The sequence below is a fragment of the Geotrypetes seraphini genome, chromosome 6, assembly GCF_902459505.1.
Source record: "Geotrypetes seraphini chromosome 6, aGeoSer1.1, whole genome shotgun sequence".
Classification (NCBI taxonomy): Eukaryota; Metazoa; Chordata; class Amphibia; order Gymnophiona; family Dermophiidae; genus Geotrypetes; species Geotrypetes seraphini.
The window spans coordinates 4937418-4954676 of record NC_047089.1 but is presented as its reverse complement, the minus strand read 5'-3'; the positions used below and the strand labels follow the sequence as shown (position 1 = coordinate 4954676).

General features: G+C 45.8%; 1 protein-coding gene across 1 annotated transcript in view; it reads right to left on the bottom strand.

Annotated features, from left to right (window-relative positions):
• Positions 1-16578, bottom strand: part of LOC117362480 (protein sel-1 homolog 3-like) — a 115556-nt gene extending 98978 nt beyond the window's left edge. The window contains exon 1 of the mRNA XM_033948902.1: positions 16456-16578. The gene's annotated coding sequence lies outside the window, so the exon portion shown is untranslated. The remainder of the gene's footprint in view (positions 1-16455) is intronic.
• Positions 16579-17259: the final 681 nt, after the last annotated feature.

The following is a 17259-nucleotide window of genomic DNA, read 5'->3' as shown; positions in this document are numbered from 1 at the left end:
GTTCTGGTTCAGCAGGAACTTATCCAGCCCTTTCTTGAATCCCTGGAGGGTGTTTTCCCCTATGACAGACTCCGGAAGAGCGTTCCAGATTTCTACCACTCTCTGGGTGAAGAAGAACTTCCTTACGTTTGTACGGAATCTATCCCCTTTCAACTTTAGAGAGATTTATACCTTGGTGCATTTAGAACCGGATGTATAAAGCTACGTCTAAATCTATAGGGGATGGTAATTGGCTATTTATTTGATGGGAGGCAGATATGAAGATGCGTTGCCAGAGGATGTGGTGAGAGCACATGTAGCTGGTTTTAAAAAAGGTTTGGACAAGTTCCTGGAGGAAAAGTCCATAGTCTGCTGTTGAGATAGACATAGGGGAAGTCACTGCTTCTCCCAGGATCGGTAGCATGGAATGTTGTTGCTATTTGGGGATTCCACATGGAATCTTGCCACTATTTGGGATTCTGGAATCTTGCTGCTCTGGAGATTCTGGAATGTTGCTACTCTTTGGGTTTCTGCCAGGTACTTGGGTCCTGGGTTGGCCACTGTTGGAAACAGGATACTGGGTCCGTCCCGGTATGGCAGCTCTTATGTTCTTATAGGACAATGAAGCCATTGTGACATCACTGATGAGTTTGGCTCTTAGGCATTGGTGGAATGAGGCATTATGACATCACAATCTCAGCTCTGGAATGTTGCTACTCTTTGGGTTTCTGTCTGGTACTTGGGACCTGGGTTGGCCACTGTGGAAACAGGTATACTGGGCTTGATGGACCATTTGTCTGAACCAGTATGGCTGTCCTTATGGATGCCAAATTCTGGACCATTCTGGACATCATTCTATCCTTCACAATACCAGCAGCTCCGTAAGGACACATCATTTCAAGATATTTATGTGATGTCTCAAATGGTTCTTTTATTACTTTATATATTTAAAAATCTTTATACACTGCCAGTGCACCAACTAGTTTATGGTGGTTTACTTCATCCAATTCAGTTGTTTTCCCTGTTTGAAGACTACATTTTGCTTAATTGAAGGAGCCAAGAGAACATTCCAGAAGAGCCCAGAACAGGGAAACACCGCATGTTAAGAGAACCATGTGCTTACAGAAGTTGGCCCCTAAACACCTGGTCCAGAGCATCTTTCCGCATGAGCCAGCTCAACTGCTCCGCTCAATTGAGCATTGCGATCTGTCTGTACTCTCTGTGCTGGAGTTAAGGCTTTCCTCTTCCAGAAACAGTGAGAGTGGAACAATCTTGCAGGATACGTTCGCCAGCAGCAAAATGTTCCGAACTTTAGGAAACTGCTGAAAAGACCCCGATTCTGTGAAATGAAATATAGGGTCTGAGTTTGGCTGAGAGAGGAGGAGTGATGACTTGAGTGCTGAGTGCTGGTCACGGAAGTGTTCGATGGTCTGGTTTGTTTTATTTGGTTTAATGATGTCTGTTATTGAGGCAGCTTGGATGACGTATGGAATTGTATATTTTGATGTATGTGTGGGTTTGGCCAGTTTTGGCCTTAAATTAAATTTGTCATTGATGCAACGTGCATGTTATATGTAATTTGTTATATATAGTGTTTTATAAAAATAGTATATATTTGTTATATATAGTGTTATATATAGTGTTTTGTACGATAAATGTAAATCTTTTTATTGTGTATGTTAATATGTAACTCGCCCTGGATAAGGGCGGGTGAGAAACAAACAAACCAGTTTCTCCCAAAAGGATGTGTCAGTTCCAAGTGACTATTCTGTACTACGTCTGCAGAAAGAGAGTCAAGGAGATACATGGAAAGGCAGAGAAATTATTCCCATTGTACTGGGCACCAGTGGGCTGATTAAAAAGCATTTCCAAATGCACATCCCTGTGAGATCAGACGGAATCTCTCGGAGGCACCATGCAGGATTTGGCAAGAGATTCTGTGTGCGCAAATCTGTTTGGAGGCCCTGCCCAGCGAGATCCTGTTTCAGATGGCAGACACTGGGCAATGTTTGTGCAAGATTACCTTCTGCAAACACCTTGTCTAATTACCATTATTAATGAAGCAGAGGAAATAGAAAAGATACTTTTGTGAATGAGCTTCACTTTGTTCCAGCCAGGAGTTGCCGGTGTGCCTGTCCTGATCCCATCCTGGGTTTAACCTACGGACGAAGAAGACCTGCTGTTCTTAGGGGACATCGTGGGAGTTGTAAGAACAGCAATCATTGACCAGACCAATGGGTCTATTTTAGGTTCACATTTGAGACGCCACAAATCAAGGGATAGTGTATGAACTGGAAAAATAAGAAAACTGGACAGTGGCTGATAAAGGGATGCAGAGCCCAGACACCCGAGAAGAACCACTGAACGGGTCTAAAGGTCACTAAAAGGAGAGGGAAGAGAGCTCGGAACAAAATGGCTGAGTTTTAACAGAAGAGTTGCCCTACTGGAACATAACAAAGGTCCATCAAGCCCAGTCTCCTGTTTCCAACCCACGTCCCAAGTACCTAGCTAGATCCCAAGTAATAAAACAGATTTTATGCTGCTTATCCTAGGATTAAGCAGTGGATTTCCCCAAAACATCTCAATAATGGCCTATGGACTTCTATTTTAGGAAACTTTCCAAGCCTTTTTTTAAACCCTGCCAAGCTAACTGATTTTACTACAGTCTCTGGCAACAAATTCTAGAGTATAATTACACATTGTGTGAAGAAATATTTCCTTGGGTTTGTAGCTTCATCGCATGCCCCCTAGTCCTAGAATTTTTGGAAAAGTGAACAAACGATTCACATCTACCCTTTCCACTCCACTCAGTGTTTTATAGACCCCTGAGCCTTCTCTTCTCCAAGATGACGAGCCCTGGCCGCTTTAGCCTTTCCTCATAGGGAAGTCTTCAGTGTCTTTATAAAGGTTTTGGAACAGATCTCCAAGTGTATGTCTAAGGCAGTGGTTCCCAACCCTGTCCTGGAGGACCACCAGTCAGGTTTTCAGGAGAGCCCTAATGAATATGCATGGGGCAGATTTGCATGCCTGTTACCTGTTACCACTTTCTATGTTTCTATGTTTCATTATATACAAATCGCTCATGCATATTCATGAACTGGCTAGCAGTCTTCCAGGCAGTGGCGTAGCGAGGGTGAGAGGCACCCAGGGTGGTGGTGCCCCTCCTTCCCTCTCTCCTGCTGCATACACACCCCTTCCCTTCCCCTGTATCTTTAATTTCACCGGCACGAGCAGCATCACAAACTTGCTGCCCACATTGGGTTGACTCTCCCTCTGATGTCGCTTCCTAGGTGCGGGACCCAGAAGTGGTGTCAGAGGGAGAGCCGACGCTAAGAGCTAGAGGTATGGTGGGGAGGGGGGACGTGAAGGTGTGCGCACAGCAGGGGAAGGAGTGGGGGGCAAAGAGGAGAAGGAGTGCCGGCGCCCAAGGAGGACCAACCCTGCCTCCCTTACTATGCCACTGCCTCCAGGATAGGGTTGGGAACCATTTGATCTAAAGGGAAGCCATTCCACACACTAAAGTATGAGTGACTCGCATAAGCATTAGAAGGGGGGGGGGGTTTCACCTCAAAATTTTCTCAATGGCTGCTCCTATCTCTTACCTACACAGTATTGGCATAGTTTGGGAAGGGGTGGTGAAAGGGGCCTCACCAATGTTGTGGTCTTAGGGGATGGGACCACCGGCCTCTCTTCTACTTGCATGGTCTTGGTGAGGCATCTTCCTATGTTCCCCACTTCCCGCAAACTTCAGTCCCTATTGCAGCAACGTTAGACTGGTTATGGGGGCTGCAGAGCCTCAGTATTTGGGCACCCCCGTGGCAGCAGGAAATGTGTGTTACAGGGGTGAGTCCTAAATGCTGAGGCCTGGTGCTATCTTAACCAGTCTAACACTGAAAGAGCTGTGAAAGGAACTGAGATTTGAGGGGAAACGGGAAGATGCCTGGAGCACAGGTGGAGAAAATAAGAGAGGGAAGATACTGGACAACAGGGAGCAAGAAGGAAATGCTATGGGGGAGATACTAGACCTCAGAGGAAAAGGGAGTGAGGTAAAATTACTAGACCATGGGGAGAAGGGGAGAAGCCTAACCTCAGGAGATGGGGAAGTGGAGAGGATGAGATGCTGAACCATGGGGGAGAGGTAAGAGAGGGAGAGAGCCTGAGCCACAGAGGGGAGGGGAGAGAATGGGATCATGGAGGAGATGCTGGAAGGGAGAGAGAATGACAAAGAGGCAAATGGTAGGATGGGCAATAGATGCAGTGGTTAGAGCTACAGCCTCAGCACCCTGAGGTTGTGGGTTCAAATCCCACACTGCTCCTTGTGACCCTGGGCAAGTCACTTAATCCTCCACTGCCCCAGGTACATTAGATAGACTGTGAGACGGGGAAAAATGCTCGAGTACTTCAATATAAACCACTTAGATTATATGTGCTATATAGATATTATAAATGAATAAATAGAAGACTCTGATGCTGGCTTGTTAGAGGAGAAGGAGTGGGGGGAGCTGGCTCCCTTTTCCTTGCATGTATTTGTCTGAGTGTTAGCTGCTCCCCTCTGGGTCATCCTGTTGTCTTGCCCTACTGGGACAGACTGAAGGTCCATCAAGCCCAGTGTCCTGTTTTCAGCAGTGGCTAATCCAGGTCACAAGTACCTGGCAAGATCCCAAAAGAGTAAAACAGGTTTTATGCTACATATCCTAGAAATCAGCAGTGGATATTCCCAAGTCCATCTTGATAATAGCTTATGGATGTTTCTTTTAGGAAATTATCCAAACCTTTTTTTTAAACCTTGCTAAGCTAACTGCTTTCACCACATGTCTTGCAGCGCTATAGAAATGATGAGTAGTAGTGGTAATGAAGATTTTTTTTTTTGCCAAAGTGGCCCCTGTTTGGACCACAGTGAAGACCACTGTTCTGATAGGAGGAGAGAAATTTGTTGCTTAGTACCATGAAGTCACAGCCCCTCTAGTCTTCTCTCATGCTAACCAGGTCAGTCATGATCAGGTCTTATTAGAGCCAGTTTTCAGAGTGTGTAATCAGTGGAGCTGTACAAGATGCCATGTACAAAGCAACATGATCAAATCATCCCTCCCGCCCCCCCCCCCCCCCCCCCACCCAGCACCATTTTCTGTCATATGGATGGGAGAAAGAGAGAGAAGAGACCAGGAGGGTTTAAGAGGAGGGCAGAGTAAAAGACTCAAATTTTCCCTCTTTTCTCAGGAGTCTTTGGAGAAGAATATCTACTGTGCTGGATCGGGACCTATTACAAAGACTAGGGGACACTCGATGAAGTTACAGGGAAATACTTTTAAAACCAATAGGAGGAATTTTTTTTCACTCAGAGAATAGTTAAGCTCTGGAATACGTTGCCAGAGGATGTGGCAAGAGCGGATAGTTTAGCTGGTTTTAAGAAAGGTTTGGACAAGTTCCTGGAGGAAAAGTTCATGGTCTGTTATTGAGAAAGACATGGGGGAAGCTACTACTTGCCCTCGATAGGTAGCATGGAATGTTGCTACTCTTTGGGTTTTGGCCAGGTACTAGTGACCTGGATTGGCCACCGTGAGAACGGACTACTGGGCTTGATGGACCATTGGTTCTGACCCAGTAAGGCTATTCTTAGGTTCTTATGTACCAAAGCAGGGAGCCCCAGGCCTGGAGCTGCCACAGTTACAGTTTTCAGGCAGGCTCCAGTTAGTTTGGAGCTGCCTCTGGTTTTTATTACTTCTTTAAGTGAAAGGCCAGCCAAGAGGAGCCTGGCTGGATCTCCTTACGAGAGGAAAAAGAGACACGGGACATTCCAGCATTACAAAAGAGCTCAAGCCTGAAACAATTGCACAAAGAAAGACAAGGAAAGCGCTGAAAGGCAGCCAAAGTGCTGCCGGCGAGGAATTTAATTTATTGAAGTGTGCAGAGGATCTGAGCCAGGAGCAGGGTGCATCTCCCTGAGAAAGTCACAATTCTTAACAGGAGCAGATGCTCCCCTGTTTGCAGGGTGGATATATTGCTCCTTCTCTGAACCACCTTTGCTTTTAGCCCAGAAATGTACTTTTTGTGTCCCTATGAAAAATTGGACTGCATCTCCCTACATGCAGTGGGGCAAATCCAGGACCGGCTCAGGACATGGAGATTTATGGTCATCCTGCATCGTATGTATTTTGCAGATAACGGGAAAGTATTTTGCATGTAACACTTTAAATTATTTACACATGTAAATATATACGGTGCGTAGCTTTACACGACCAATGTGAAAGCGTGAACAGGGACGTGGTTGGCTGGGACATGACTAAACATTTACATGTGCTTCTAAGCAGGCATAAATATCTGTGGCTTCAATCTTGCCGTGATGTCTGCTGCTTTGCTCCTACTGGGCACCTGTGTATCTTTATAAAGGAAGTTATAAACCGGTGCAGACTTGGCCTTCATACCTAGGGAATCTGACAAAATTACCATCCACATGCACAGAAACAGGTGGTCTCGTGTATGGAGATTTTGGAGGTAATCATATTCACGGTTTGCAGAGTAGGTAAGACAGTGAGCAGAGCCCAAGGGATACTCAGTTGTATAGGGGAAGATGCATGCAGCAGAGAAAGAAGAGTCCACAAAGCCAGTATTTCAACATTGGCCAAGCCAGGTGCCAAGTACCAAAGAGATCTTTATGACGAAGACCACACACCATTTTAGTAGCCTTCCTCTGGACCGACTCAATCTTTTTAATATCTTTTTGAAGGTGTGGTCTCTAGAATTGTATGCAATATTCTAAATGAGGTCTCACCAGAGTTTTATACTGGGGCATCAATATCTCCCTTTTCCTACGAGCCATCCTCTCCCTATGCACCCAAACATCCTTCTAACTTTCACCATTGCCTGTTCAACCTGCTTGGCCACCTTACAATACACCTCTAAATGTCCCATGCCTATGTGTGGGACACACACTCACACCAACCCCCTTGGATCCGCAGAAAGTAGATGTCCAGATCAAAAAAAAATGTAGAGCCCGATGTTTACTGATACAGGCTTTATTAGGATTCAATGTATAAAACAGTACAATTGATCTACAACTTTGGTAATTGGAGAGGACCCAACACGGTCCGTGTTTCGACCAAAAAGATCTTCCTCGGGGGTCCTTTAGATATGGATAGGGTTACCAGAAGACATGTCAGGGGGTTTGGACGGCTTTTCAAAACCCGGCACTTTGTCCGGGTTTTGAAAAGCTGTATCAGGCAGGGAGGAAGTCTGCACCTGCGCGGATGTCATGCGATGACATCATACGCATGTGTGCATGACATCATCACATAGCGCTCGTGCATGCATGGACTTCCTTCCTGCCCGACAAGAGCATGTAGCGGGGGGCGGGGCTAAGGCAGGCTTGAGGGCAGGGCTAGGGCAGGGTGGGTGTAACTAGGTGGGCCTGGGGGCGGGGCTAGAGGTCCGATTTTCCAATAGGAATATCTGGCAACCCTAGATCTGGATAGGCGTGTGAATAAAGGCATAATGTAAGATAAAAGTGGATTTTGGTTTGTCAACTGTGCTTGAATCAATGCGAGTAATATACCCTATTTTCTTTTGTTCTGGACACACGCTCACACAACACATGCATAACAGCTGTGCCCATTTCTCGCTTAAATTTAAAAAACAACAACACACAAACAAGGCCGAATGTCCCAGCTTTCTCTACCAGCCTGCTGAAATGGAAGAAAAAAGAGAGCACAACTGAGCCAGTAGAAAGGGAAAAAAAAGGGGGGAGGGAGCAGCGATGGGCACTGCTGGCAGGACAAGAAAGAAAAAAAAAAATAGGAGAAAATCCAGGGTCTGCTCAGGTATCAGCTACAGTTTCTCCCGCCTTTTATCGGGCCACACGATTCGTGCTCAGCATGCCCTGCTACAGAAAAATCGTTCCCAACCTGGTATTTGCCAGGCTGCCAGAGCTCAAGTGCTGCCTATTGTATGAATATTCATAGCCAACGTTGATCTGGACTGAAGAATCCATCCAGCTCCAAAAAGGTCACATGGCCCGATGACCTCGAGCCCCAGAAAGAATGCAGCCAGTCCGTACACGGCGAGTGAGGATTGCTCCTCCCGTTATTTTTTTTCTTTATTGAATTTTCACATAATTCACAAGATATCCTTGCACAAGAAAAACAGATGAAACAACCCTATAATGTATCAAAAGTCCAAAGGTAATAAGATAAACTTTCTTAGAACACTATAAACGAATAGGAAGGATCCGAAAAACAGTGAAGAGAAACTAATATCAAGAAAAATCATAAGATAAAAGGAAAAGGCTTAACAGAGATTCCCGTTACATAGTATGTGTTCCAAACAGTGCCCAACTTCTTCACATCAAGAAATGCTCGCAAGTGTTCAGGCACAAAGAAAACATATTTGACTCCAAGGTACTTTACTAAACATTTCCATGGGTAGGCCAAGAGAAAAGTTGCCCCAAGCGTCAGAGTTTCAGATCTCATCATCAGGAAAAGTTTTCGCCTCGTGACATCTGGGTAGTCCCAGACTCTTTTCCCCAGAAATAGAGATTGAGAATTCTGAAAGTATATTTGTAGGAAAGAATTTGCGTCTTGCTCAAAAGTAGCTCGCTCTGTGGTCTCTGAAACAGAAGTTTCAAGTATTTCAGTGAGATTCCGTAAATCCGTAGCTCCAGCTCCTTGACCCAGGGGAAGCCCCTGTTTCCTTCTTTGGGAGGATATAGTATATACCATTAATTGGTGGAATTAGGTCTGAGGAATACTTCAAAAGTTCCATAAGATATTTTTTAAACATCTCTATAGGGGTCGTTCCCACTGATCTTGGAAAATTGAGAATATGCATATTCAATCTTCTATTGTAATTTTCCTATTTAGATTAGTTTTATCCTTAACCATTTCTGTGGATAGAGTCTGTAGGTCCGTCACCTTACTCTTAACCTGGTTAAGTTCTGCAGTAAAATGTTCTGTGGTGCCTTGGAGCTTTTCTGAAAGAGGATTTATAGTACTCACAAGCGTCGCAATTTCTTGGGAAGATTTGTTCACTGTAGAGTTGGTCTTCATGAGAGCTTCCCAAATGCTCTCTAATGAGACTGCTGATGATTTTCTGCTTTGAGAAGAAACCTCCCTGGTTTCTCCTACCTCCAGAGGTTCTAACGCGGCTACAACCCCTGCTGCAGGTGTCTCCCTTAGAAAAAGCATATCGGGAGATACTTCCTGCTCAGCCGCAGTAGTCTCCGGGTGTGGTGGTGGAACGAACATCAGGGGGGAAGAGAAACCTCCCAGTCCAAGGCCTCAACCTCTCTTCCGGTTAGGGAACTGCCAGACATTCCTCCGATGTCCCCACGGGAACCAGCTCCGACGAAATCCAGCATGGAGCACTGTGTAGGGGTAGAAGTTCAAGCCACAGGGGGCTCGGCTCAAACAATTCCCTTTCGTTTAGAATGCAGCATACCGCCGCAAAAAGAAAGAGCTAAGGAAACAAAGAATAGCGCCTGCAGCAGATAGAATGGAGATGCCGAAGTTAAGCTGCCGCCATCTTGGATCTCTCTCGCTCCTCCCTTTACTAAGTAGAAAACTCTCACTCTTCATGAACGCGGAGCCCAAGTGGTCAAGTGCTCAAGTACTCCATCTGAAAACAACTTATATTGGCTGCATTTTTTCTGGGTTTTGGGGTCTGGTAGCTGATGTTTTCTTACCCACCAGACTCATAGAAGCATAGAAACATGATGGCAGATAAAGGCCAAATGGTCCATCCGCAGCATCCACTATCTCCTCCTCTCCCTATTGGCTAAGGCTCTTAACATTTGCATCACCTCTTCCTATTGGCTAAGGCTCTTTACACCTGTATTGTGAGGTCATAGAGCTTTATGGTTATAGAAACATGATGGCAGATAAAGGCCAAATGGCCCATCCGCAGCATCCACTATCTCCTCCTCTCCCTATTGGCTAAGGTTCTTAACATTTGCATCTCCTCTTCCTATAGGCTAAGGCTCTTTACAGCTGCATTTTGAGGTCATAGAGCTTTATAGTTATAGAAACATAGAAACATGATGGCAGATAAAGGCCAAATGGCCCATCCAGTCTGCCCATCCGTAGTAATCCTCTCTCTAAGAGATCCCAGGCTTTCTTGAATTCAGACACAGTCTCTGTCTCCACCACCATCTCCACGCATCTACCACCCCGAAACATAAATCATGTTGAGTCGATGTCATGAACGAAGAAATCTATTTGTTGGAACACCATAGGTGTGTGTTTCTTCATTTCCTCTGCTGTCGTACTCTCTAGTGCAGAACTGGGACTAGCTTTCTTAATAATTGGGGAGGGGGGAGAGTTTGCATAGAACAGCAGTTCTCAGGATAAACTGCCAGTCAAGGTAGGAGCAGGAAGGCAGACGGATCACTAGGGCTAGACTTGGGCTTCTCAAGCCAGACCTTAGGACGCACCGAGTCAGTCAGCTTTTAAGGATACCCATTAGAAAGAGATGCAGGCAAATTTATCTCATGCATATTCTTTGTAGATATCCTGAAAACCAGACTGGCTTGGCGTGTTCCAAAGCCCTGCTCTAGACAGATGAATTTGAGGTGGAGATAGATGGGCAAGCCTAAGAACATAAGAATTGCCGCTGCTGGGTCAGACCAGTGGTCCATCATGCCCGGCAGTCCACTCACACGGCGGCCCTTAGGTCAAATACCAGTGCCCTGAGACTAGCCGTACCTGCATACGTTCTGGAACTTGTCCAACCTTGTCTTGAATGCCTGGAGGGTGAGTTCCCCTATGAAAGACTCCAGAAGAGCGTTCCAGTTTTCTACCACTCTCTGGGTGAAGAAGAACTTCCTTACGTTCGTGCGGAATCTGTCCCCTTTTAACTTTAGAGAGTACCCTCTTGTTCTCCCTACCTTGGAGAGGGTGAACAAGCTCTGTGACCTCACAATGCAAGCGCAAAGAGCCTTAGCCTATAGGAAGAGGAGATGAAAATGTTAAGAGCCTTAGCCAATAGGGAGAGGAGGAGATAGTGGACGCTTCCCAACATCATAGCCCATTCCCCACCTTTAAATACGCTACAAAACAGTGTTTTTCAATTCAGTTCTGGAACACCCCTTTGCCCGTCAGGTTTTCAGGATATTCACTTTGTGTATGCATGAGGTTTATTTGCATCCACTGCCTCCATTCTCTGCAAATCTCGTTCATTGTGGATATCCTGAAAACTTGGCTGGCATGGGGTTACTCCAGGACCGACTTGGGAAATGCTGCTGGAAAAGTCTGAACAGGAAATGGCTCTGGGGCAGTGGTAGAGTGAGGGTGAGAGGCATCCGGGGCGTGGCAGCCCCCCTCCACCTCATCTCAGACCCCCCACCCCCACATGCATCCCTCCTTCCCTTCCACCGTACCTCAAGTTGAAGTTGTTGCTCGTGGCAGTCAACCACGTGCTCCTCGTGACCCCGTCGGCTCTCCCTCTAACGTCTCTTCCTATGCGTGGCACCCGGAAGTGACGTCAGCGGGAGAGCCGAGGGGGATTGCGACGAGCACATTGTTGACCGACGCGAACAACAATTTCAACTAGAAGTGTGGGGGAAGGGAGGGGGCACGTGCGTGGAGAGGAGGAATGGGAAGAGGCCGGGGGTGCCCCCACCAAAATACCCCCCTCATCCCCCCTTACTACACCAATGCCCTGGGGCTTTGTATACATAAATACCCCACCCCTAGCCATCTGTAGAAATACCATTCGAGCTGATAGTATCATTTGGCTAATGATTCTGTGAGGAAATAAATCTGGAATCTCAGTCAAAAACCTGTAGCTCCAGTTCTCTAATACATACCAGCCGCATAGCCAGAAGGCAATTGTGATGAGCCCACGTTCTCCACCACGAAACGTACAAACTTAATATCTTCAAATAGGCTCAGCTGGTCCGTCAGTGGACCCCTCCCAGCTGCCAACACTAGTAGCCCGTGAATGCTTTGTTGACATGCGTGACCAGAGCTGGCACAGGGTTCTGAGGGCCCGAAAGTATCTTGAGCAGGTGGGACCCAATTCGATTTTCTTCCCCATTCTCCGCTCCAACCTACTGTTTCCAACTGTCCTTTGGCTGCTTTGAATCAACTTTCAGGCCCTTCAAATTCCTTCTCTTCTTTTACCTCTACCCAGCTTATGTTGCCCCCATTTCCACAATCTCACTTGAGCATCTACAGCCCCCCTTCCCTTTCCACTCCTTCCTCCAGAGACTCTCCCACTTTTCATCCCCCCTTCCATTTCTGAGGATTTTTTCACTTTCACACCTCTTCACTTCTGACACTCTTCCCTTCACCTTCCTCCCTCCCTCCAGATACTCCATTCCCTTCTTACGCATTCACTCCACTTTCTCCCCTGACACTCTCAAAGCCAAAATTTCTGGAGGATGTATTTAGAAAGCCCAGTAATAAATCTTTTCTCCCACTTTTAGTTTGTGCAAAAATCTGTGTGGACTCAAGTCTCCGTGAAAGGATAATAAAATTGAAGGGAGTGGGAGACACCAGGGAAGAACTGGACTTGTGTTTTTGAGGACATGTTTTACTTAAATAATTCATTTATGAAGTATTCTTACCAAATGGGACAGGGACAGTTCCTAAAGATCTGCTACTGTCTATAAACCCAGGACAGGTAGATCTGTTCAGGTGGGATCTGTTCTTTCGCAGGTGCTGAAGCTGGTCTATGAATTCTCTGAAGAACATAAGAGTTGCCCTACTGGGACAAACTGAAGGTCCATCAAGCCTAGTATCCTGTTTCCAATAGTGGCCAAAAGAGGTCCCAAGGAGTAAAACAGATTTTATGCTGCTTATCATGGGAATAAGCAATGGATTTCCCCATGCCACCTCAATAATGGCTTATGGACTTCTCTTTTAGCACATAAGAACATAAAAATAGCCTCACTGGATCAGACCAATGGTCCATCAAGCCCAGTAGTCTTTTCTCATGGTGGCCAATCCAGGTCACTAGTACCTGGCCAAAACCCAAGGTGTAGCAATATTCCATGCTACCAATACAGGGCAAGCAGTGGCTTCCCCCATATCTTTCTCAATAACAGACTATGGCCTTTTCCTCCAGGAACTTGTCCAAACCTTTCTTAAAACCAGCTACACTATCCGCTCTTACCACATCCTCTGGCAACACGTTCCAGAGCTTAACTATTCTCTGAGTGAAAAAATGTTTCCTCCTATTGTTTTTAAAAGTATTTCCCCATAACTTCATCGAGTGTCCCCTAGTCTTTGTCATTTTTGATGGAGTGAAACATCGATCCACTTGTACCCATTCTACTCCACTCAGGATTTTGTAGACTTCAATCATGTCTTCCCTCAGCCGTATCTTTTCAAAGCTGAAGAGCCCTAACCATTTTGGTCTTTCCTCATACAAGAGGAATTCCATCCCCTTTTTCATCTTGGTCGCTCTTCTTTGGACCTTTTCTAGTGCCACTAGCCCCCTCTCTATTAAACTGCGCTAGCAGTTTATAGTGCGGTGAGCCATGCTGAATGGCCTGCGCTGCTCCCAATGCTCATAGAGTTAGAGTTCCTATGAGCGTCAGGAGCAGTACAGTCATTCAGCGCGGCTCTTTGCGCTACAAACTGCAGTTTAATAGAACAGGGGGTATTCTTTCTTGAGATAAGGAGACCAGAATTGAACGGAATACTCCAGATGAGGTGGCACCATGGAGCAATACAGGAGCATTATGACATTCTTAGTCTTATTAACCATCTGTTTTTAAATAATTCCTAACATACTATTTGTTTTTTTGGCCGTCGCCACACATTGGGCGGAAGATTTCATCCTATTGTCTACGATGACACTCAGATTCTTTTCTTGAGCGCTAATCCCCACGGTGGACCCTAGCATCTGGTAACTGTGATTCAGATTATTCTTCCCAATGTGCATCACTTTGCATTTGTCCACATTAAATTTCATCTGCCATTTGGACACCCAGTCTTCCAATTTCCTATGGTCCGCCTACAATTTTTCACAATCTGAATGTGTTTTAACTACTTTAAATTTGCAGATGACACTAAATTGTTCAATCACTTCACTCATCGTTGCAGTTTCCAGATCATTTATAAATAAATTAAATAGCACCGGTCCCAGTACAGACCCCTGCGGCACTCCACTGTTTACTCTCCTCCATCGAGAAAAATGGCCATTTAACCCTACCCTCTGTTTTCTATCCGATAACCAATTCCTAATCCACAACTGAACTTTACCACCTATCCCATGACACTTTAATTTTCTCAGGAGCCTCTCGTGAGGAACTTTATCAAAAGCTTTCTGAAAATCTAGATATACTATATTAACCAGCAGTGACATTGCTGAAGGGTTAGAAGGAAAAGTGTGCCTTTTTGCAGATGATACCAAGATTTGTAACAGAGTAGACACCGAAGAGGGAGTGGAAAATATGAAAAAGGATCTGCAAAAGTTAGAGGAATGGTCTAATGCCTGGCAACTAAAATTCAATGCAAAGAAATGCAGAGTAATGCATTTGGGGATTAATAATAGGAAGGAACCGTATATGCTGGGAGGAGAGAAGCTGATATGCACGGACGGGGAGAGGGACCTTGGGGTGATAGTGTCCGAAGATCTAAAGGCAAAAAAACAGTGTGACAAGGCAGTGGCTGCTGCCAGAAGGATTCTGGGCTGTATAAAGAGAGGCGTAGTCAGTAGAAGGAAAAAGGTGTTGATGCCCCTGTACAGGTCATTGGTGAGGCCCCACTTGGAGTATTGTGTTCAGTTTTGGAGACCGTATCTGGCGAAAGATGTAAGAAGACTTGAGGCGGTCCAGAGGAGGGCGACGAAAATGATAGGAGGCTTGCGCCAGAAGACGTATGAGGAGAGACTGGAAGCCCTGAATATGTATACCCTAGAGGAAAGGAGAGACAGGGGAGATATGATTCAGACGTTCAAATACTTGAAGGGTATTAACGTAGAACAAAATCTTTTCCAGAGAAAGGAAAATGGTAAAACCAGAGGACATAATTTGAGGTTGAGGGGTGGTAGATTCAGGGGCAATGTTAGGAAATTCTACTTTACGGAGAGGGTAGTGGATGCCTGGAATGCGCTCCCGAGAGAGGTGGTGGAGAGTAAAACTGTGACTGAGTTCAAAGAAGCGTGGGATGAACACAGAAGATTTAGAATCAGAAAATAATATTAAAGATTGAACTAGGCCAGTTACTGGGCAGACTTGTACGGTCTGCGTCTATGTATGGCCGTTTGGAGGAGGATGGGCAGGGGAGGGCTTCAATGGATGGGAGGGTGTAGATGGGCTGGAGTAAGTCTTAACAGAGATTTCGGCAGTTGGAACTCAAGCACAGTACCGGGTAAAGCTTTGGATTCTTGCCCAGAAATAGCTAAGAAGAAAAAAAAAAAAAAAAAAAATTTAAATTGAATCAGGTTGGGCAGACTGGATGGACCATTCGGGTCTTTATCTGCCGTCATCTACTATGTTACTATGTTACCTGTATCCACTTGCTTATTCACACCTTCAAAGAGGTACTAGACGATTTTAGCAACAGGTTACAGATCACTAACAGCAGGTTAGCAATATCATGTTTGAGTTCTTTTAGTACCCTGGGATCTATACCATCCGGTCCTGGCGATTTATCACTTTTTCACTTGTCGATTTGGCTCAGTACATCTTCCAGATTGACCGAGATTTCTTTCAGTTCCATCAAGCCCAGTATCCTGTTTCCAACAGTGGCCAACCCAGGTCCCACATACCTGGCAAGTCCCAGGGAGTAAAACAGATTTTATGCTGCTTATCCTAGGTATAAAGAGGGGACAGTTATAGCAACCCCCAAAGCTTCGAGGCACCCTCAACATTACAAAGATTTAATTATAACAATACATGGCACTGGCGAACGAATACAGGGACTGGCTTTGCTTAAAGCTCCCCAGGCATGTCTGGAAATGTCAAACACCTGCTGAACATGTGGAAAATACCCGAGAGGGACAGGGGAGCCTGCGATACGAAAGGACCCCATGGAAGCAATATTTCATTTCTTCATTTTTCGATACCATTTTCCCAGGAGATCTCAGAACGGTTTACATGAATTTATTCAGGTGCTCAAACATTATTCCCTTCCTGTCCCAACAGGCTCACAATCTGGGGGGGACGCAGTCAGCATTTTGTCTACCGACAGACAAAGGCGTCTGTGCGTGCAATTACTCCCTCCATGCTGTTATTGGGGGCCCATCTTACCTCCTCTCAGTACCTCCCCCACCCCTCTTTCCCTGCATCCCTGTGAGAATTGGGGGGGGGGGGGTTAGGGCTCTGTCTGTCCATCTATCAGTCTGTCTAAATTTAAGAAAAAAACCCTGTTAATATGATGTAAATAAAGCCACTTCTGTTTACGCCCCTCACACAGAACACAATGCAAGCAATAAAGATATTGTATGATAAAGATAATGAAAAATGAATGTACTTGTCCAGATGCCACCCCCCCCCCTTTCCCCCCTCCCTCCAGGATAATATCCTCTTTATTTTACCTTTCTTAGACAGTTTCTCCCTTCTTTCCTTCTCTGGTGCTCTCTCTCTCTCCCCTTCTCCAGTGATTGAGAAACCAGCAGTGCCTGCACCCAGGAGTCCAGGAAGCAGGGATCCGGCTCCTTCTCTCCTCCCCCAGAGCAGTCCACCTAGAAACACTTCCCTTCCCTCGGGCAATAAAGCCTCTAGCCTTCTGGCAGAATCCCTTCTCTAACCCTCAGTTATCCCCCTTTTCCCTCCCCCATCTAGAGGGGCACTCCCTGCCCTCACTATCCTTTCCCTCCATCGCCCTCCTCATTCCTCCCTTCTTCCAATGCCCCTTCTGCCTGCTTTCTCTTCCCTCCCTTAAAAAATAAGTTAGGTGTGCTCCTGAGAATCTGAGGCACCTTTATGAGTCAGAAAGACATTTCATTAGTGGTTCTGATTTTTATTTACACACATAAAGGCTGACTCTCCTCTTTTCAATAAGACACAAGTCTGCAGTGCACCCGCTTGGCACAATCACTTCTTATCCCAGTGGTGCATTGCATCGTGAGGGCTGCTGGCATTCGTCTGAAGGTAGCCAAAAACCACAGGACCAGACAAATATTTCTGCAAAGAGAGTGGCTGAGGCCCAGGACAGTTTCCAGTGGGATAATATCCCCTACTTTCAGGCATTGTTCCTGAATTTCAAACCTGGCCCCTGACCGATCAGCGTCTGCAAATTTGTTCTCCGTCTGTGGCGTCTAAGACTAGTGTACAAAAAAGTTGAACGAAGCTCTAAGCATCACCCAAAAGTGTATTTTGGTGGAAGGAAATGGCCTGGG